Below are 21,302 nucleotides of genomic sequence, written 5' to 3' on the forward strand. Positions count from 1 at the left end.
TTTTTTTGACAGAACTCCTGCATCATTCAATTTTCACCTGATTTTGGTTTGCTGTATTGTTTCTGCACTACTGGGCTACCAAATTTTTGAGGTTGGCTACCAAAATTATTTGTTCAATATGTTTAACATAGTGAGTTGGAGAAATGTTTAGGAGTAGGAATCCTGGAAATTTCACTCTTTCTTCCTTTGTGTTCTCTCTCTCCCTCACTCGCTTCTTTGTATGCTCCTGTGCATTTCTTTGTCTGTGTGTTCCTCTGTCAATTTCTCCCTCTTTGTGTGTTTGCTTCTGTCTTCCTTCCTAATTCTCTCTCCCTTTATTCTCAGTGTGCAGGCTCTGAGCTCTTTTCCCTTCTTTCAGGTTCATAGAATAGTGCCAGGCTTCTGCACTGAAGAGTTTTACCCACACTTCCTGCTGTGAGTGAAATTGACGAAGTAAGATGGTGTGGTCCGGGTCAATTTCACTCACAGTGGGCATCAAAGGTACAGCATTTCTGTGCAGGGACATGGCACTGCTTTACCTTTCCAGATGCCTGTGCCAGGTCAGCAAATACTAGAAAAGAAGGATAGCGTGATCCACCGGCTGTCAAGGTGCATCCTGGCTGGATGGGTAGATTTTTAACATGTTTCAGTGAAGACTGCAGCATCCAATGACCCACTTACACGATCTGGGTCACAATCCCCAGTTTGAGAACCACTGGGCTAGTGCATTAACCTATTGTACCTCCTATGCTTTGCATTGTAGCCTTCATATGCGGAAGTAAATGATGGCAAGGAATGTGCGCCATTGCTTAAAAGTACTCTGCTAATCAATGTAGTTCAACTTGTATTTTTAGAGCAGGTGATGGAGCTGCATGCCTGCCTGCCTTTCCATCTGTTCTTATACCAGTAAAATGTTGCAGATTTCACTGATGTATCTGTTCCTTTTATTCTGTAAACTGTGAGGTCAACTCAAGGTCAGCGCATATCTTGTGGCAGATGAAATGTGAGCAAGTGTGATAGGCCTATGTGATATCTTGCCTCTCTTCTCCTTGAATTTTCTCTCTATCAGGGAGGTAGCCCTGAAGAGAATATTCCCAGACATATTTCCATGGGGACTTCAATTCTCCATTCTCAGAGTCAGACTGGTTTTCAAATATTATTTGAGTGAGATGATAACTATGTTACAACTGGGTAGATACTATATGTTATGTGGGTACTTGAACACACACATTATGTGGGTACTTTTCACTTGGCACATGATGTGTGAAAAAAGTCCACAATTTGTGTGAGGGGGACACACAATTCTTCATGAAGGAAATTTGAAGTGATGTTTAGAAATTTGATACTAAACTGGGAGGAGTGGTAGATACGCTGGAGGGGAGGGATAGGATACAGAAAGACCTAGACAAATTGGAGGATTGGGCCAAAAGAAATCTGATGAGGTTCAATAAGGATAAGTGCAGGGTCCTGCACTTAGGACGGAAGAACCCAATGCACAGCTACAAACTAGGGACCGAATGGCTAGGCAGCAGTTCTGCGGAAAAGGACCTAGGGGTGACAGTGGACGAGAAGCTGGATATGAGTCAGCAGTGTGCCCTTGTTGCCAAGAAGGCCAATGGCATTTTGGGATGTATAAGTAGGGGCATAGCGAGCAGATCGAGGGATGTGATCGTTCCCCTCTATTCGACATTGGTGAGGCCTCATCTGGAGTACTGTGTCCAGTTTTGGGCCCCACACTTCAAGAAGGATGTGGATAAATTGGAGAGAGTCCAGCGAAGGGCAACAAAAATGATTAGGGGACTGGAACACATGAGTTATGAGGAGAAGCTGAGGGAGCTGGGATTGTTTAGCCTGCAGAAGAGAAGAATGAGGGGGGATTTGATAGCTGCTTTCAACTACCTGAAAGGGGGTTCCAAAGAGGATGGCTCTAGACTGTTCTCAATGGTAGCAGATGACAGAACGAGGAGTAATGGTCTCAAGTTGCAGTGGGGGAGGTTTAGGTTGGATATTAGGAAAAACTTTTTCACTAAGAGGGTGGTGAAACACTGGACTGCGTTACCTAGGGAGGTGGTAGAATCTCCTTCCTTAGAGGTTTTTAAGGTCAGGCTTGACAAAGCCCTGGCTGGGATGATTTAACTGGGAATTGGTCCTGCTTTGAGCAGGGGGTTGGACTAGATGACCTTCTGGGGTCCCTTCCAACCCTGATATTCTATGATTTTATGATTCTATGTGGGATCCCACTTCTTTTGGTGTAAATGACTATCTCTGTACTCTCCGACCTGTAACAGCACCTTTTAACAGACTCAGTTGAACATATTTTATATTTTTTAGAATATCTGTAAGCCTTGTGGCCTGAAGCCCTAGAAAGTAGGGAGCTCACTTTTGACACCCGTTGAGAGCAGGGAGATGAGCAGAGGGGAGGGAGGTCTCTGCTGGCATCAGTTGGTGGGTGAGGGGAAATGACTGAATGCACGTGGCCTCATTTGCATTTCAGTTACGTTTAAATGTTTGGGCATTTTGGTTAAAATACAGTTAAGTTTTGAGATTGAAGGGAATACCTCACTATTATCCCAGTTGGGAAAGAAAGGACAAGAGGACTGCACCAAGTGTGCCTGGGGTGAGGGGTCACCCTGACCAAAACTGCAGTCTGGCACAGTTGGGTAAGAGAATCTGGGCATCACTAAAAAGAGAGTAAAGAGATTCTTATGTTCTGCTGAGAGTGCCTCCCTGGTGGTCCTACCTGCCGTTGATCCTTTTCTGAAGACTCAGAACAGAGTTAAGGTGGCTTCAAGGCAGTGGACAGTCTAGAGGTGATGGTCAGAGCTGAGGCAGGCAATGGCACTGAGGTAGTTTGGGCTGAAGCTGCAGAGACCAGTAGCCTCATTGTGGGACTCCAGTGAGGCCCTCCCTAGTGAGCACCGAAGCTGTAATCCCTTCCCTTAGGGGATGGAAATGGATATGCCTTAATTTTGGATTCCACCAACCTTGGACAGCAAACTGTGAGTGGGGTGCGGAGGAGGAGGGAAACAGCTGATATCCCACTGCAGTGCCTCATTAGTAGGGTGACCAGATAGCAACTATGAAAAAAACGAGACAGGGGATGGGAGATAATAGGCACCTATATAAGAAAAAATCCCCCAAAACGGGACTGTCCCTTTAAAAACAACATCTGGTCACCCTACTCATTAGCCACTCACAGCTGTGAGAGGAGGGCTGAGGTTAAAGCTATTGCTAAGACTCTCTGGGGAGAAGCAGTCTTATCTAATAGATAGTGTTGATTGCTGGCTTTCTCAGCTTTATTTTGTGCCCCGTTTTCCACCAGTAAACTTTGTTTACTTGTACAATGGACTCCATGTTTGCAAGGTGGAAGTATTGCCTATCAAGGGTGCACAGGGTGATTAATAGTTTTCCAGGTTTCTGGGAGAGGGCTCGAGCCAGTGTTTGTTACGTTTTCAGAAGGAACCCTTCGACAGTAGAACTTGGCCCTTTTTGCTGCCCAGGGTATGTGGTGCAAGGGTTACATATCAAAGCAAAAGAAATCCAGTAAACTAATAAAAATGTGTGCTAAGATTTTCAACAATAGATGTCTAAAGAGAGCCTCTGAAATCTTTTTATTTGTTTGTTTAAAAAACTTTTTATATTGTTATTGTTAACATACATGAAATTTCCATGCAATTAACTATAAACAAATTTTAACTTCTGTTTGTTACCTTTAAAATACCAGTCTGTGTTTGGACAACGTCTTATCATTATCTATATATTTATTTTGTTCCAGTTCCAAAATTACAACCATATATTATAAAATCCATTTGATCCTGATATAAGGCTGTCTGTCATTTTTTTCCATTGAAAAGTTTTCCCATGATTTATTTCTCCAGGCCACTAATATGGGGGAATCTGTCCTTTTCCAACAACAAAGTTATCCCACGTCTGGCTGCTAGTAGTAATTGTGTTATCATTGGTCCTTCCTCATGGCACCTGAATAAAAGTGGGCTGATTTTCAAAATTGGTTCGTGCTCAGCAACTCCCATTGACTTCTGTGGGAGTTTGCTGAGTGCTGCATGCTTTTGAAAATGGGCCACCTATTTAGGTGCTAAATATGGAACATAACTTTTAGGACTCATTTTGAAAATTTTGGCTGTCATCTACTAGTTAGAATAGAAACTACCGCAGTGCACACCACAGGAAAAAAATAAACAATGACCAATATTTACACAGCAGGGAGACCATTGTTTCTTAGAAACCGCTGTGTTGTGTTGCATTGGAGCTCTTGCCAAACACTAACCTTTTAATAGCAACTGCCGTAGGTGTATCGCTTATTTGTTCCCATGTCTCTTAACCTGAGCATAAATGATATTCTGAAGAATCCTAACTTTAGTTTGCATTGTTTTTGTTTATCTGACATTCTTTTCTTTGTCCACTTCCAAATAGACTGTGTTGTTTTCTAGTACTTTTATTGTCATTATTCAGAATATTAATAGAAGTGAATATCTTCTTCTAAGTTATGAATGGAATCAATTTTGAGTCTTTAATTGTAATTTTTTTTCCATAAAATTCTTTTAATTTAGTCTAATATAATGGCACATCAAGCAGTAATGGGTACATTAAATTGAATCATGATGTTCAGATACACATTTTATGACACAATCAAATATCCTAATGCATTAATTCATGTCAATCAGTTAATAAAATCAAATAGGAAGCATTTCTTTGCTGCTGTTAACTGCGTTTGCCCCATTTACTGGACTACAAGACTGTGAGGACATTTGCAGGTTGGCTAGCGGGTCTGTTCTGTCCACACTGGTGTCAGTGCATTTGGGAATTGCAAGAGAGCAACATTTATCAGTGATGGATGTCCAGTGAGTAAAATGCAGTTTTTCCAAACAGCATTGCATTCCATTATTTCACTCTACCTTAGTTCCACTGGTTCTGTCTTGTCCCTAAAAATACACACAACAGGAAAGTAATATTAACGGTGAACTCTGGAAATAGTTTTCCCACCCCTTCCTTTCTCTCTGATGATTTGCTCTCCTTGGGTATTCTCCTTCAAGGGCAAAGGGCTACTGTGAATTTAGCAGGGCTCCTCTGGTAGAAGTTAGTAAATTAAATTTAAAACAATTATAAAATGGTTATATTTTGAGCAGGTTCTTTGTGCTTCTCATCTGCATTACATTATGGTTTATAGCATTTCCCCCTCCTCTCTTACAATGCCTGGATTTTTTGTGCCTTTGCTACATCACATCACTTCATTAAATGTTCAACCCCTGATCTTGCAGTCCCAATGCAGGACAAACGCTGGCTGAAGTATTCTGGAATCAGAGAGTGCATTGGGCCCTGAACAGTGAAAAGGCAAAGAGAAATGAAAATGGAAAATACTGCATAAAAGGAAGTGGGCCAGATACACAGCTGGTGTCAGTTGGCATAGCTCCATTGGGGTCAGCAGAGTTACACCAATTTACACCATTGAGGATCTAGCCCCAAATAGTCACATTGGTAGGAAACATTGGGCCAGATCCTGGCACTCACTCCAATTTCTTTGTGCTGCTCTCGGAAAGGTGGGAGGGCCAGTAGAGGGGGTCCTACACAACCCTCATCCCAGCTTCTCCGGCATGGCTCAGGGAAAGGAGGTGTGGCCGCAACCCTGCCCTTTGGCAACTCCTGGTTGCTGGAATGACCTTTACTGGAGAGAGCAGCCAGCATAAAAAAGAAGTGTCCTAAGGCAACTCCATTTTGTTTCGGGGACTAGTCTTGTGCCCAGCCAGCTAGGTCTAATGTTTTAAGCCACCTTTGTAGCTCCTACCTCTTGAATTGTGCTGAGCACAGCTTGGAAAAACCAAGAATCTGGGACACCGTATTTGAGATTAAGGAAGAGCTCTGGTCTAAATCTCTAGCTTCAAATGCTCATTCTTCTTCCTTTTCTCTTTTCAGGCAAATTCCAAGCAAAAAAATATGCTAATGTAACCTTAAACCAGAGCGTGGATGCACTCAGCAATCAGGAAATGGAGAGTGATGGGCTAATCAACCTTCAGTCTGCATCTACTGTCTTATTTCCTCAACTGTAAGTAAACCCTCACCCTTCCTGCTCTCTTCAACAGTCAGGGAGTTTGGGGTGAGAGTGAGGAATGGTAATAAAGGGAAGTTGAGGGATGGTGGGGAGGGGAAAAGGGTCTGGGGTAATGGACCCATGGGCAAGGAAATATGGCAGAAGTATGACATTGGCATTATAGCATTGTGCCTAGTGCTCCAGCTCATAGTCGATAATGACAGGTTTCAGAGTAGCAGCCGTGTTAGTCTGTATTCGCAAAAAGAAAAGGAGTACTTGTGGCACCTTAGAGACTAACCCATTTATTTTATAGTCAATATTATAGTCAATAATGAGATCAGAATCTCAACTTTCACGGAAGAACAATGTTTCTAGCCCTTGTGGTTGTGAAGAAAAGCTTGAAAACGTCACTTAAGTGTAACTGGTGATTGGTTGAGTCTGCAGATGGCCTGCAACAATAGCTCCCAGAGGTGTGAACTGCCATATTCATCTTGTCTCTGAATGATGGTGCTCCACGAACAGTCCCGCCAGAAGCAGACTTTGTATGGGTGTGGGAACCTGTGCTGCTGCCATCCCAGCCTGCTGCTGGTGGGGCGATGTTGACAGGGGCTCCTACACAAGTAGTCTAGTTATGGGGTGGAGTTGGTGCTCCCTACCACCAGAACAACAGATTTTAGCGTGGTTCTGTGCCTGGCTGGGTGGGGGCTGACAGGCTCTGGCCTTCCTGGAGGTGGCAAGGGAAGTAAAAGGAACCGCAACCTTATCGTGCCTGCGGTGATACAGTCGTTCCCCATGTGAAGCTTGGACACTTGTATCTGAAGTTCTTGCGGGTGAAAAAAGTGTCTGTTCTGACCTCAATAAGGAGAGAATGAAAAAGAAAAATCAAAGCAGCTCAGAGTGCAGGTCCAACAGAGTTCCTCTTCTTTCAGTAAGCATAGCTGGTCTCTTTGTTTTAGGCCCTAATCCTGCTCCTATTGAAGACCATGGGAAGATTACCATTGACTTTAACAGTGGCAGAATCAAGCACCTAAATGGATGGTGCATTCTGGGGGATGATCAAAAACTTCTTATTGAAGTCAATGGGAGCCTTTCCACTAACCTCAGAATTCTTTGGATCAGTACCCTTGGGACATAGACAATATTCACCAGTTCCTGAGAACTGCTGAACGTCCTTAGCACGTATTCATGTCAGCTGGGTGCTCAGTGCCTGTCAAAATCAGGCCACTTATTTAGGTCCCTAACTATGGACCAGAGAGTGGGATTTTTGAAAGCACCTAATTTAAGAGCTTAAGTCCCACTGAAAGTCAATGAGAGGTATGCTCCTAAACCACCTAGGCACCTTTGAAAATCTCAGCCTTAGAAGCTAACCTTGAGGCACCAGTGGTAAGTCAAGTAATCACTCAGAGCACCCATTTGTGACCATCTTGGCTTTTTTCTTTCTTTCTTCTTTTTTAGCCACTAATTGTCCGAATTCTCTCAAATAATTCTAGTAGATCAGAGACGGACAGTTTCCCTTGGGAAGGAAATGATCAAAGGATAGTGACAGAGGCCACATTGGGTTGTCCTGATCATGTAATGCTAATGAATGTGTTTTATAAACCTATTTTTGTTCATTACTTTCAACCAGTTTATCAGGTAGGAAATTTTTATTATCAAATTATTTTGTTTTTCATTTTTGGTATCCTGGTCTTCCTTTTTTCACCATCATTTCCCCTACCCTTTCCCGCCCCTTTCTATTTTGACATTGAGAAGGTCTCGGCGGAGAAAGTGAGGGAAAAACAGAAAAGAGAAAATATGAAAGCCAGAATGGGACACGCTATTCCAGCAGTGGTTGCACAAGTGCCAAATACAGAAGTAAAATAGCTCTTTATTCCTACCCAAATTCCCGTGTTTGTGCATCCCAGGATCGCATTTGTTCTTTTGGCCACAGCGTCACACTCGGAGCTCATATTCAGCTGATTATCCTCCATGACCCCCAAATCTTTTTCAGAGTCACTGTTTCCCAGGATAGATTTCCCCATCCTTTAAATATGGCCTACATTCTTTGTTCCCAGATGTATACATTTTCATTTAACTGTATTAAAATACATTGTTTGCTTGCACCCAGATTGCGAAGCGATCTAAATGGCTCTGAATTAGTGACCTGCCCTCTTCATTATTTACTACTCTGCCAATTTTGGTGTGATCTTCAAACTTCATCAATGATGATTTTATATTTTCTTCCATGGCATTGATAAATACGTTAAATAGCATAGGACCAAGAACGGATCCATGAGGGACTCCACTCAAAACAGCCCCACTCAATGATGATTCCCCGTTTAGTTACATTTTTAGACTTATCAGCCAGTTTTTCCTCCATTTAGTGTGTGCCATCATAATTTTATATCATTCTAGTTTTTTAATCAAAATTTTGTGCAGTATCAAGTCAAACACCTTACAGAAGTCTAAGGATAGTATATATGATGAAACTATATAATCTGTTTACTCCCCAAATACAGAACAGAAATATTTATTGAACACTTCTGCTTCTTCTGCATTATTATCAATAATTCTTCCATTTCCATCTAGTGAGGGTAGGTATGCTAGTATATGTTTACTGAACATTCTGCAGAGCAGCATACAGCATAAAGGTCACATAGTTGATACAACTTCAAGTTCATACACCCATTTTTCTATTTAAGAAGAAATGATGGCTTATTTTTGCTGGGATGGTGTGCAATGAATACTGCTGCACTGATATAGGTCACAATCCTGTAATTAGATCAATGAGCACAGAATGTTGTTAGCAACAGATTTGTCAGCCTGCAAAGGCCCAAATATGGGATGAAATGTGTGACAAAGACCCAAAATGAAGGACGCACAATAATTGAATATGTAGGAAGCACAAAATGCTGTGGGATTCCTTTCTTTCATTGAAATAACTGCCTATGATCATATTCTTATGTTTCTTTATTTCTGATGTAAACAATTTTCAAAAATAACACTCAAGAAACACCAAATTTGCATGGAAAAAGAGAATTTTGGGATTAAAATGAGTGACATCCTCGCAGGACTGAGGCCATATTTTATGTTTCATTCAAGTATAATAATTATAAAGCAAAATGAAATGTTTTCAACTGATTTTCCAGTAATCATTTATTCACAAGTAAAAAACAAAATCAACACCTATTTACTGGCCACCACTAAATTGGTCTTTATTCTAGTTTTGCTGCAGTGTGATTGTTTTTAATAAGCACAAAAGGAAATGCACAAAAACAGTCTAGAAAAATCAAACTGATTGAGCATTAGGGCTATTTATAATCTCCTTTTCTCCAGTGAGTTTGATCAGCACTATACCCAGGGCTGCTCCAGGATCGATTTTTTTCATCCATGATTGGAGGCGTAATTTTGATGTGAACTGATGAACAGATGATTGCCCTGTGGTTAGGCAGTGGAAACCTCCATGTTACTCAAAGGTTAAAACCAATAGTAACATCCATTAGCAGCAGGATAGGGGCTAATAGCCATTGATGGACCTATCCTCCATGAACTTCTAGAGCAAGGTTTTTCAATCCTCCTCCTCTCATCCCTTACAGGAAAATCCCAGTGATTTGGTGCTAGGAATGTTAGCAGGTCTCTAACTGGTAGCCTGGCAGCCTGGAATTCTTTGTGTTTTTTCTTTGTTTTTCGATAGCTTATATTGGGCCTCCTTTTACTCCATTATTTTGCTTCCATCTTCTCTCTCCTCCCTTGGCCTCTGTCCTGTCACCAATCATCAGGGCTCCTACCCTCACTGACATTTCTAGCTTTGGGTTCTTGTGACCGACTTTGCCTTCACTTGTGGCTTTTGTGCAGAAGTTGACAGGTTCATGGACAAAGTCTACTGTGGAGCTAGTGCTGTAGCCAATCACAGATCGGAAGCCGGAAAGCCAGCAGAGGTAGGAGGGATGTGTTGCAGCTGATGTAGGGAGCTAGAGGACTTACCTTTTCACCTGCAGGATGACAGGTAGCATAGCTTTAAAAAATAATCTGAGTGTTTTAGCTGTCTCCCTAGTAGGCAGGATGCTGTATTTCCAAGAAACCCTGTGCCGTCTGGTATGGTTAGACCACTTAATCTGAAAGATATGGAGGAAGCAACAGAAGCTGGGTAGAGGTCACTTATGGACTTCAGTGTGGGTCTTCAGTATTGTCAGTCCTTGTCTCTTTTCTTATTTAGCTCTAACTTCTGACTTCCGTGTCTCCTTTCTTTCTTTCAGAAGACAAATTCAGGACCCAAAACTTACCAGAAGTCGAAGCGGGAGGCAGAGTCCAAGCCCCGAAGCCAGGGTGTCAGGTTGAGTCAGGATTCAAGGAGGAGAGCCGGGGGTCCGAGTCAGGGTTGAAATCCAGGAGTGAGTCGAGGGGCAGGTTAGTCGCTACCACTGGCTAGGGAGCCTATGCAGCTAGCTGAACACTTCCTGCAACTTCTCTTGGGCTTAAATAGGGCACCTAGGCCAATCAGGGACCTCGAGGGAAGTGGTCAGTGTGGCCTTCCACCCTGATTCTTCCTGTGGTGTTTATCTCCACAGGGTCAATGTGATCATGCATATGGCTCTACCATGGCTGTCAGGAAATTTCTGTAGACGGGCCATCTGTCCCTCAGGCCCAGGATCTATTCCCTGCAGAACCTCACACTGATATTCCAGCCTCAACCCCCGAGAGAAATCGTGTGCCAGAGGAATTCTCAGCTGGGAAGGGGCCTGTCCCAGAATCAGAGCCAACTCTTTCATCAGTTCACTGAGGCTAAGAACATTTCTTGTGCAATAAAGCGTAGTTGTTCCCAGCCGCCAGAAGGGGCAGCCTAAATGGCAACGAATTGCAATATGGGAAAATCACCATGCTCACTGGTGGTGGTTACTTTACAAGGAAGCTCATGTGCTAATAGGAAAGTATCACAGAAGCAGTCACTTCCGTCTTCCACTTTATAAAAAAACCAGGAAAATAGCATTAGCCCTCCCTGCTCTGTCTGCTTTGCTGTCAAGCTTCTGCCTGGCAATTTCCCCAGGTCCCGCCTGCTAACTTTTAACTCAATTGTGCATATAAAGCAACAGCACCAGGGGCAGGAGTCAGCGAGACAGGAACTCCATAGCGTATGTGTTCTGTGCACCTGCCATGGCCCAAGAGATGGCAGTGTGATCTAATGGCTAGAGCACGGGACTTAGATTTGGGAATCCTATTCCACCACCGCCACTAGCCTGCTGGGTGACCTTGGGCAACTCACTGCACCACTCTGTGCCTCAGTTCCCCCATCTGTAGAATGGGAACAATAACACTGAGCTCCTTTGCAAAGCACTGTGAGATCTACTGATGGAAAGCACTGTGTATGAGCTATTATCGTTATAATATTAAATAGAATCCAGTCAGTGGAGACAAATCAGCATGTGCGGAGGAAGAGCTTTTCAGAGTGTTTCTATAGGTGCTTACTACAATGATATGTGCCGTATCCTGTATCTAAGCACCCCTGCCAGTCACTTTACTCAGAGCTACTGTACCCGCGGCAGCCCACAAGCCTTGTGCAGTGTCCTCATTCATCTGCTTTCCTTCAGGCCCGGGTGGTAGTGAGCCTGGCTGCAAGGGGCAGGCACAGGCTACACTGGGTGGTGGGTTAGAGTATGGCAACCGTGCCCTGGAGCTCCTCAGGTCACTGGTGGGTCACTTAGCTGACCTGCCCAGTATAACCGCGATCCTGTCTACAGCATTCCGATGCCACTAGCTGTCCCACTAAGTACAGCCCCTCGCCAATGACCACTCTGGGGGGGCGCTCTGGCTTGGCCTGTAGCAGAGCACTGCACAGCGATGCCTGAACGCACCCGTGCTAGGCGTCCAGAAAATACAACAGAGCCTCTGGCAAGTCGTGGGCCCAACTCTCTGCTCACAGCTGGTTAAATCATGCATCAGTGCTGTGACACCAGAGTGGGGGTATCAGCAGAGGTGAAAGTAAGCCAGTACAGTGCGGTATGGCGTACCAGCAAGAGCCAGTACGCCATGTCAGACCGGACCTGCTTCCCCAGGCTGGTGCTTTAAAGGGCCCCAGGCCCTTTAAAGCGCCTCCTGAGCCCCGCTGCTGGAGCCCTGGGGTAGCGGCGGCAGGGCTCCGGCTGTGATTTAAAGGGCCCGGAGCTCCGTGGCGGTCAGAGCCCAGGGCCCTTTAAATCGCCCCTGAGCCCTGAGACTCCCAGCTGTCTCTGCAGCTGGTAGCTCTGGGGGTGATTTAAAGGCCTGGGGGCTCCCAGCCACAGCTGGAGCCCTGGGACCTTTAAATCTTGATTTAAAGGACCCGGGTACTTAAAGGTCCCGCCTCTTCCGGTTGAGGCCACGCCTCTTCCAGTCGAGGCCACGCCCCCCTGCCCTGGACTCCGGAGGCACTGATTAATGAGCTGTGGCAGGAGCGGGAGAGGGGGCTGGTGGGCTCCAGCATGGGACAGGAAGGTTCTCAGTTTCTATAAGTATTTTGGGTGGCACAGAGCACTGCCTTCCCAGCCTGAGGAACAAGCTCTGCTGTAGCCAGCTTTCAGATAGCTTGGGGGGCCTGTTCGTGAAACTGACACATCCCTCCCTGACTACGATTCAGCCGTGCTTTCTCCCTGCTCTAGCCATGTGCCATGGTGACCGGAGCAGAGAGGGAAGGGGAACGTGAGGGTGAAGTTGTGGATCCACCAGTCCATTTTGATCAGTCTGTAAATGAATCCCACAGGGAGGATTTTACCTGCTCTAGTTTCTCCAATTTAAAAATGTTCTCAGTTAAAGGTTTGGAAATATGTGAGGGTGGGGAGGGCAATTTCTGGGAAACAATTACAAAAACGCCTCCAGTGGAAGAGAACTCAGTGGTGTGGAGTCTGGGTCTTTTCTAAGCTCATCTTGGTCTGTTGATGCACACATAGCAGTCCTGGAATGAAATGGTCAAACAGCATGAAAGGCAATCCCTTTCTCTGGAATCTCAGCCCAACCCCAGTGCCTGGAAGCTGAAACAAAAGCCAGCGCTTGGCAGCTCACTTTGTAAATGGAGGACCTCACCAGAAGTCCATTAGTCCCGCGCTCCATCCTCTCTCTATCACCTCGGAAGGATCTCCCCCCAAAGTCTGGCATCTTGTTTTTCCTCACTAGAATCAACACAAGCAGCACCGAGTCACCTGTATCAAAAAATCTTTCTCCAGCATGCCTGTCATACCATGTTTTCTGAAACTTCTGACTCTTTTCAAGGCTCTGATGCATTAAGTCCATCACAGCCTCGAAATCTTCTTTAAAATGAGTGACATACACACACACACACACATACTGTCCTGGTTCTTCTGTATTACCCTCCCCTGAGCCTCAAATGAAATCCAGGGGTCTCCTCATCTGTCTCCCGTAAAGGAGATCAAAGAGGGCAAACCCTGTAGACTCTTGGGCTACACTCCTGTAAGCGAATAATAGATAAGGGAATAACACATCCCGGTAATTCTCTCACTGGGGAACATACATCCTCAGCATAGACGTCAGCGGTCCATTGAATCTTTCCACCAGACCTTTGGTCTCTGGGTGATAGGAGGCATCATCATTTTACATGTCTCACTCCGCACAATTCCCATAACTTCTTGAATACTACAGATAGAAATTTGCACCATGGTCTGACAAGATTTCTCTGGGAAAACCTACCCTGCTAAAAAATGGAAATTAGGGTGGTAGCCATGTTTTCAGCTTCTATGTTAGATAGAGCAGTGGCTTCGGCGTATCTGGTGGGAGAATCCACCATAACCCGGATGTATTTCTTTTCATTTCTGGAAGGTCTGAGTAGAGGTCCCACAATATCCACAGACACTCTGGCAAACACTTCCTTGGTGATGAACAAAGGCTGCAAAGGTGACTGGCAGGGTCCCTTTAACCCCTTATGCTTTGACATAAAACACAGTCCTTACAGTCATCTTTTCCTGTCTCGAACATGTGAGGCCAATCAAAATTCAGTGTGACACTATCTCAGGTTCCCTCCACTCGTAAATGTCCAGCAAAGGGACAGTCATGACCTACTTGCAGCAACTCTGGCCTATGCTTGCAAACTCACCAGGGCATTTCCCTTTTCCCTGTGGGAGCCTCCCTACACAGCAAGCCTCTTTCAAGAAAAAAACTTACCATTTCCTTTCCCAGCTGGGAGCTGCATTCCTCTCCTTGTTCAGAGGAGGATCAGCCGCTGGTGCCTCCACAAATTCCTTTTGAGTCTCACTCAAGTTCAGAGCAGACTCAGGTAAAGCAATGTAATCTTCAAACCCTTCCTCTAGGGACAAACTTTTCCATTCAGCTGACAAAGGACTGAAGGCTTTTCCCTCCCCTGCAGCCCTCCTTGCCATGCACAGACAAGCCAAGTGAGGCAGAGCCAGACTCCTTCTGGCAGCAAGTTATGCTATTAATCTGCTTAGGCATGGCTAATATATCCTTACCAGTTAAACCATCATTGGGAAGTAGATTTTTAATACCGACATCAAGAACTCCTTTAAAATTCTCGTACTCAAGGTAGACGTTGGCCAACGGTACAGTGACAGGCAATTTGGCCACAGCCAATAGACTGAAGGTTTACCAGGAATTCTATCTTCCTCCCTTACCAAACTTTCCCTGACCCAAGTGACTTGGGACACAGTATCCCTCCAGCCCTTACAAGCTATGCTGATTACCTTAACATTTTTAATAAATTCTTCACTACCCTCCCAGGGCTCAGTCCTAATCTAGTTCACAAGGATTTCTTCCAGCTCCGCCACTGCCTATGGAGAAATGGTGGTGGTACTCACAGGGGAAGGTAGGGTGTGGTCTTGGGGGTTTCTTTAAGCCTCAGACAATTCAAGTTTTATATGGCCAGGAGCCCCACAGTGATGGCAGACTAATTGCTTTCCCTTTTGATGAGGTTTTAAACACTGGGCTTCCTTGGGGTTTTTTGTCCAAGTTGAGGTTTAGGTTTATTTCCAATCCCCTCTTCCCATTTAACTTGGTGACATGGGGATTTCCCTTCCCCTGGGGTTTGTGCCCCCCATGGGCCCTTGATTCTACATGTTCATCAGCAATTTCTGCAGCCTCTAAAACTGTGCGTGTTTATTTGGCACAGATGACTGCCTTTACTTCATGTGTAACTCGCCATAACGATTGCTCTTGGGCCGTCAGATCAAACAGTTTTCTATAATCACCTTCAGCCCCTATCCCCCTCCCTCATTTTCTCATAAAATTACACGTTGATGTACATATTAAACATGAGTGACACTGTCAAACATTCTGAGGTTTCTATACTTCACTTGATAGGGGTAAGCTTAAATCTTTTCAATACATTTTCTTTAAATTTCTTGTACACCTCAGCATCACCCTCTTCCATATCACTAAAAACTTGTCTCGCTTTCCCAGTTAATCTGACTCTGTTTATCCTCTGGGATATTGCGCATCCTACATCGTGTCTGAAAGATGGACAAGTTCTCTTCTCTACAGTCACTTTATAAATTGGACAGACTTTCTCCCACTCCCTCGTGTTGTGTGTGTGTGTGGGGGGAGGGTATACACATTGGATGAGAAGCCCCTTTTGCTGCTCCAGTATTTTGAGCTGCATTGCTGGAGCTTCCATCAGCCTCCTGTGGGCCTCTCTTGAGCTTCTTCGTTGGCGTCAACTGTTGCTGTTTGTTCCATGCATCTCTGATGGGCCTGGGATGCTCCGGTGTCCCTGATCCACAATTCCACCATCAGTCTCTGGTGGTTGCATTCTTCCTTAGCTCCCAGGTGCTGCAATTGGATCAGTTCCATTGCGGTGATCACTTCTGCAGGGTTTGGGACAGGATGGTTCTCACCTTTTGGATCCAGCTCCATCTCATCATCTTCCTTTTCCACCTAATTAAACTTAAGAGCAAAGCTCTCAGCTTTTGATCTGGGGGTTTCCCCTTGCAGGATATTCCCTCTGCAAACATAAATAGTCAAAGTTTTGCACCAAAAACAAAGCTTGTAGCCAATCCTATATGAAGATTTACTAAGTAGGAAAAGGAAATTAGAGCTCTATTTACAAGGTTAAAGCAAGCAAACATAGACACACAAATGAGTTAGTCGTAGGTTTCAAAAGGTATTATAGGCTTCTATAGTCAGTAAACTCACTTGTCCTCTAGGGCTAACCCCAGCTAAGCAGTTTATGATAGAAACACACACACCCCGAGTCCAAGCAACATAGAGAGGCTTAGTTCCTTTGGTTTGCGGATTTATCCCCCTCCTTCCATGTGCTCTGAGCTGCAACCTCATCTGATGGGAGGAGTCCACTTGCATGAGTCATCTTCACAGGGAGGAGAGCAGAACAACAAGAGTCTTTAGTCCTTTCCAATCCAGATATAGGGAGTTTCCAGTTGTAAGATCCAATCCTAACCCATCTGGTATTGAAGGGTCTCCTCTTGGGGAGGGGCATAATAATTTGTGTAGAAGAGCAACTCCTCACACTAATTAACGTCCCTCTCCTGTGTGATGATTTATACAGTCGCAGAGGCTCACAATACACCCACTCAAATACTATGTAACAATACGGGACACAGATATTACAAGTAAGATTAATGCATTGTTGGGGTACCATTAAAAGTAACTATAAACCAAGGCCTAAAAAACCCAGAGCACCTAAAATTTTGTAACAGGAAAAGCACTGATAAGATTTGCTGTACAAATTTTTTTGGACTTTGAGTAAAATAAAAAATTCCCTGACAAATTTGTGTTTGCAGAAAATAAGAGATGTTAACATTAAAGAATCCTAGTGTGCTCTCTAAAATTCCCTTCTTAATAGACTAAGGGGGAGGGTAATATACACAGACTGATCTATAACATTGAAATGATTGTTAAAGATAAGATTTGACAGCTTTGTTAGCTATATTTGTAATGAAATGTAAATAGGGCTATTGAGTAAGTAGAGATAAGGTAACAGGCAAGCCCAGGTTTTGCCTGGCATGAGTATATTTTTGTTAATTTCTTTTTGATATAACTGGCTGATTTGTTTAAAATGCTTTGGCAGGATAACTAATGTGTCATGTTAGAAGATGTAAGTAAAAGATATGAATATGTAATGGAAAAACAAAATCTTCCTTTTTCTGCAAAACATAAAAACAGGATGCCCCAGGGCAAAAGGCCCCCGAAACTGGAAGTTCAGCAGGAGAACTGTAGACATTAGATGTGTAATGTATAGCTTATATAAAATTCAATGGATAGTGTGTTGAATGCTGATGGGAGAAAAATTAGGTAGTGGAGAATGTAAAAATGTGTAAGAATACATGTAAAATGCCCCCCTCCCGGCCCCTTCCCCCCACCAAACTGGAGAAACATTGGATCAGAAACTGAAGAACAAGACTAAAAGAGCAGAGCAGGAGCGCAGAGGAGGTGACGAATGTCATGGAGGAAGGATGGACTTCTTGGTCCCCTGGAATGCAGTAACTTGAGCCCATTTATCTGTTCTGTCTTGTCTGTTGTTACTTGTCCGGCATGAATGTATGTGCCAGACACTACAAGTGGTGATAATTCTGTCTGAAATTGTATTGAATAAAGGCAAAACTGATTGAGTCTAAATGTGGGGGGAGGCGGGGATGAGACTGTGCTCCCCAAAACATGTCACAGCTCACAACCATTCAATAGATTTTGAACACATTCTTATGCCTATTTCTTCACTATTAACCCACAAGTGAGCCAGACACATTCCAGCTATGTATCTGTCAGTGTCCAGGTGAGACATGGGGACCTCGGTATGGTCTAGCACCTGGCCTACCAATGTCTCTGCAGAGACCCACAAGGCAACTGATTTGAGCTCATGGTAGAGTGGTTTTGTGATATGGTCACTTGTTCAAAGGGAACTGGCCAAAGACCCCCAAACTGCCATCAGGGGCTGTGACCTTTTGGTTATGAGATTTGGGTTGGGTGTGAACCATTCCCCTCGAGAAGGCTCTGTAACTCCATTGCCAAACCCTAGCCATCCAGTCCCTTCCACAGTTTGAAGGATACATCATAACGGAAAGCATCAGAGAGCTGCTAAAGTTTTCAATTCCTTAGAACGAGAAAGCGAATAGCAACACGAGCACAGCACATTTCGGGCACCTGTTGTGGCTGTGGGGTCTGCCTGCTGCCTTGTGACACCAGTTCAAAGAGAGACAGGGGTGGTTATAAGGTGCCAGCTGTGTTGGTACCTGGAGCCTGCGGGTACTAACGGCGCACAGAGAGCTACCCTGGGAGGCTTGGCTGCTCCCTGACGTTCCCTATTTTTCAAGCACCGATTCTTTGTGCCTCCCTGAACCCCAGCATGGAGCATTCCACTGAGCAGGTGTTTCCAAATGAACTGGAGGAAGGAGGTTCTGCCAGGCACGGTCCCTCAATATTGGCAGTGCCGTCACGTTCATACCAGTGTGGGATGGGAGATGAAGCTCCCCCACCCCCCATGCACTGAGAGGGGCAGAACTGCCTGGACGCCAAAGTACTTGACTTGGAGTTTGAGCAGCATGTGTGGTTAAAACCCCTCTTGCCAGCAATCTGCCATGGGGATCTCTGCCTGGCTTAAAATACCTATGTGGAGTGGCAGAGCTATGCCACGTTTGAGAGATGTTGGAACGAATTGGTTACAGGCTGACCAGTCGTGTTACCGGTGCTCCCAACACCCAGTGCTTTCTGTGTCCTGCAACATCTTCCCTTCCCTCACCACGTGGGTTCCCCGCTATGTACCATCTCTGCTGCCCCCGCTGCTGTGCTAGGGGCTGCGAGACTCCCATCATGGCCTGTTCCCCATTTCTGAAAGGGCTGGGGGATGCCCGGGTCTTGTTGGCTGGTGTGTGCATGGTGCTAATGACACCAAGAATAAGGGCTGCCTTTGTGCAGCTTTTGGGGATCTGCTGTGGAAAGAAGAAGCAAGGGAGACTAGCTAGTCCTCAGTCAGGGGCTGGCTCAGTGCTTAGACTGTGCTGCTAACAACACCAAGGTTGTGAGTTTGGCTCCCTGTGCAACCTTGGTGCAGTCCTCAGATTGTCGCTCCTGCTGTTCTGCTGCTGCTCAGTGAGAGGCAGACCAAAAAAGAGGGAGGCAGCCAACAATGAGCTATTTTCTGCTGGCGAATGACCCCGTGTTGGCCTCTACCTGCTTTACAAAATAGCTGTGGGAGGTGCGCGGCTTGTGGCCCTGCTAGCTCGGTTGGTTAAAGCGTGGTGCTTGCGACCCCTGAATAAACCCCGTGTCCTTCATGCTCACTTACCTTCCTGATGCCCAGGTGACCCCCCCACGACCTCCAGCCTTGCTCGCCATCACCCCACGTGACCTCACGGCCTTGATACCCAGCCACACTGGTCCCTGTGTGACACATTGACTCCAAATGCACCCTGTGTCACGCCACTGTCGCCGGCGTGACGCTCACTGACCCAACTGATAACACCCGCTGCCTCCAAAATAATCGCCTGTGAGCTCTGGGAGACCCCCATTGACTCCAGCCAAGCCCTCACTGATGACTGTGTGACTTGACCTCTTCCAGTGTCACCATCACTGATAACGTCACAATACCCAGATACCTGTAAGTTTAGCCACTAGGACCCAATGTGACCCCCAATTGCCTCCAAATTATTCCTCAAAGACCCTGCATAGCCCCCACGTTAAATGCCTAGTCCTCACTAACCCCTTCATTACCCCAGTTGTTTCTATGCTTAGTTTCAGTGACTCTAGATGACCCCCAGTGATACAAAAGATCCTTGGATGACCTGATGTGACCCACCCCTGCTTCAAATAGAGCCACATAATCCTTCTATTCATATGACCTCCCTGACCTCATTGACCCATTCATGACCCAACTACCTGGAAATTCAGCTTCTGTGACCCTAGATGACCTCCTTTTTTCCAAATATTTTTGATGACCCCACATGAATCAGAGCTTTCTGCTACGTGTCCTCATATGACCTCTCACTTCACCACTCTCACTTCATACCTGCCCCTATTGACCTCTTCATCACCCCAATTGCTTGAAAACTCAGCTTCTGTGACCCTAGATGACCTAATTTCTTACAAATATTTCTTTGGTGACCCTGCATGACCCCACATTAATCAGAGCCATATGCTACTTGTCCTCATATGACCTCACTGACTTCCTTCCTACTCTCATTGACCTTTTCATGACCCCAATTGCTTGGAAACTCATTTTGTGTGACCCTAGATGACCTCTTTTGTTCCAAATACTTCTTTAGTGACTCTGCATGACCCCACATTAATCAGAGCCATATGCTACTTGTCCTCATATGACCTCACTGACTTCCTTCCTACTCTCATTGACCTCTTCATGACCCCAATTGCTTGGAAACTCATTTTCTGTGACCCTAGATGACCTCTTTTGTTCCAAATATTTCTTTGGTGACCCAACATGACCTCACATTAATATTTGCCTTTGGCTACTTGTCCTCATATGACCTCACTGATTAGATTCCTAGCCTCATTGAACTCTTTGTGACTCTAATTGCTTGGAAACTCAGTTTCTGTGACCCCAGATGACCTTATTTATTCCAAATATTTCTTGGTGACCTCGCATGACCCCACATTAATCAGAGCCCTCTGCTACTTGTCCTCATATGACCTCACTGACTCCATTCCTACCCTCATTGACCTCTTCATGACCCTAATCGCTTGGAAATTCAGTTTCTGTGACCCTAGATGACCTCTTTTGTTCCAAATATTTCTTTGGTGACCCCCGCATGACCCCACATGAATCACAGCCTTCTGCTACTTGTCCTCATATGACCTCACTGACTTCCTTCCTACCCTCATTGACCTCTTCATGACCCCAATTGCTTGGAAACTCAGGTTCTGTGACCTTAGATGACCTCTTTTGTTCCAAATACTTCTTTAGTGACACTGCATGACCCCACATTAATCAGAGCCATATGCTACTTGTCCTCATATGACCTCACTGACTTCCTTCCTACTCTCATTGCCCTCTTCATGACCCCAATTGCTTGGAAACTCATTTTCTGTGACCCTAGATGACCTCATTTGTTCCAAATATTTCTTTTGTGACCCCCCCATGACATCACATTAATCAGCGCCTTCTGATACTTGTCCTCATATGACCTCACTGACTTCATTCCTACACTCATTTATCCCTTCATGACCCCAATTTCTTTGACACTCAGCTTCTGTGACCCGAGATGACCTCATTTACTCCAAATATTATTCTGCTGACCCCGCATGATCCCACATGAATCAGAGCCTTATGTTACTTGTCCTCATATGACCTTACTGACTCCATTCCTACCCTCATTGACCCCTTCATGACCCCAATTGCTTG

The 21,302-nt window shown here is 45.0% G+C and overlaps 1 long non-coding RNA gene across 6 annotated transcripts in view; it reads left to right on the forward strand.

Annotated features, from left to right (window-relative positions):
- The window catches only part of LOC140910162 (uncharacterized), a 379,881-nt gene that overhangs the window by 290,652 nt on the left and 67,927 nt on the right, over positions 1-21,302 (forward strand). For 5 of the 6 annotated variants that reach the window (XR_012158437.2, XR_012158434.2, XR_012158438.2 and 2 more), the window contains 2 exons: positions 5,908-6,037; positions 10,258-17,563. This is a non-coding gene — a long non-coding RNA (uncharacterized LOC140910162). Of the gene's footprint in view, positions 1-5,907; positions 6,038-10,257; positions 17,564-21,302 lie in introns of those variants that run through there. The other variant, XR_012158436.1, reaches the window with a different exon arrangement.

This window comes from Lepidochelys kempii, chromosome 4 (assembly GCF_965140285.1).
Source record: "Lepidochelys kempii isolate rLepKem1 chromosome 4, rLepKem1.hap1, whole genome shotgun sequence".
NCBI lineage: Eukaryota > Metazoa > Chordata > Testudines > Cheloniidae > Lepidochelys > Lepidochelys kempii.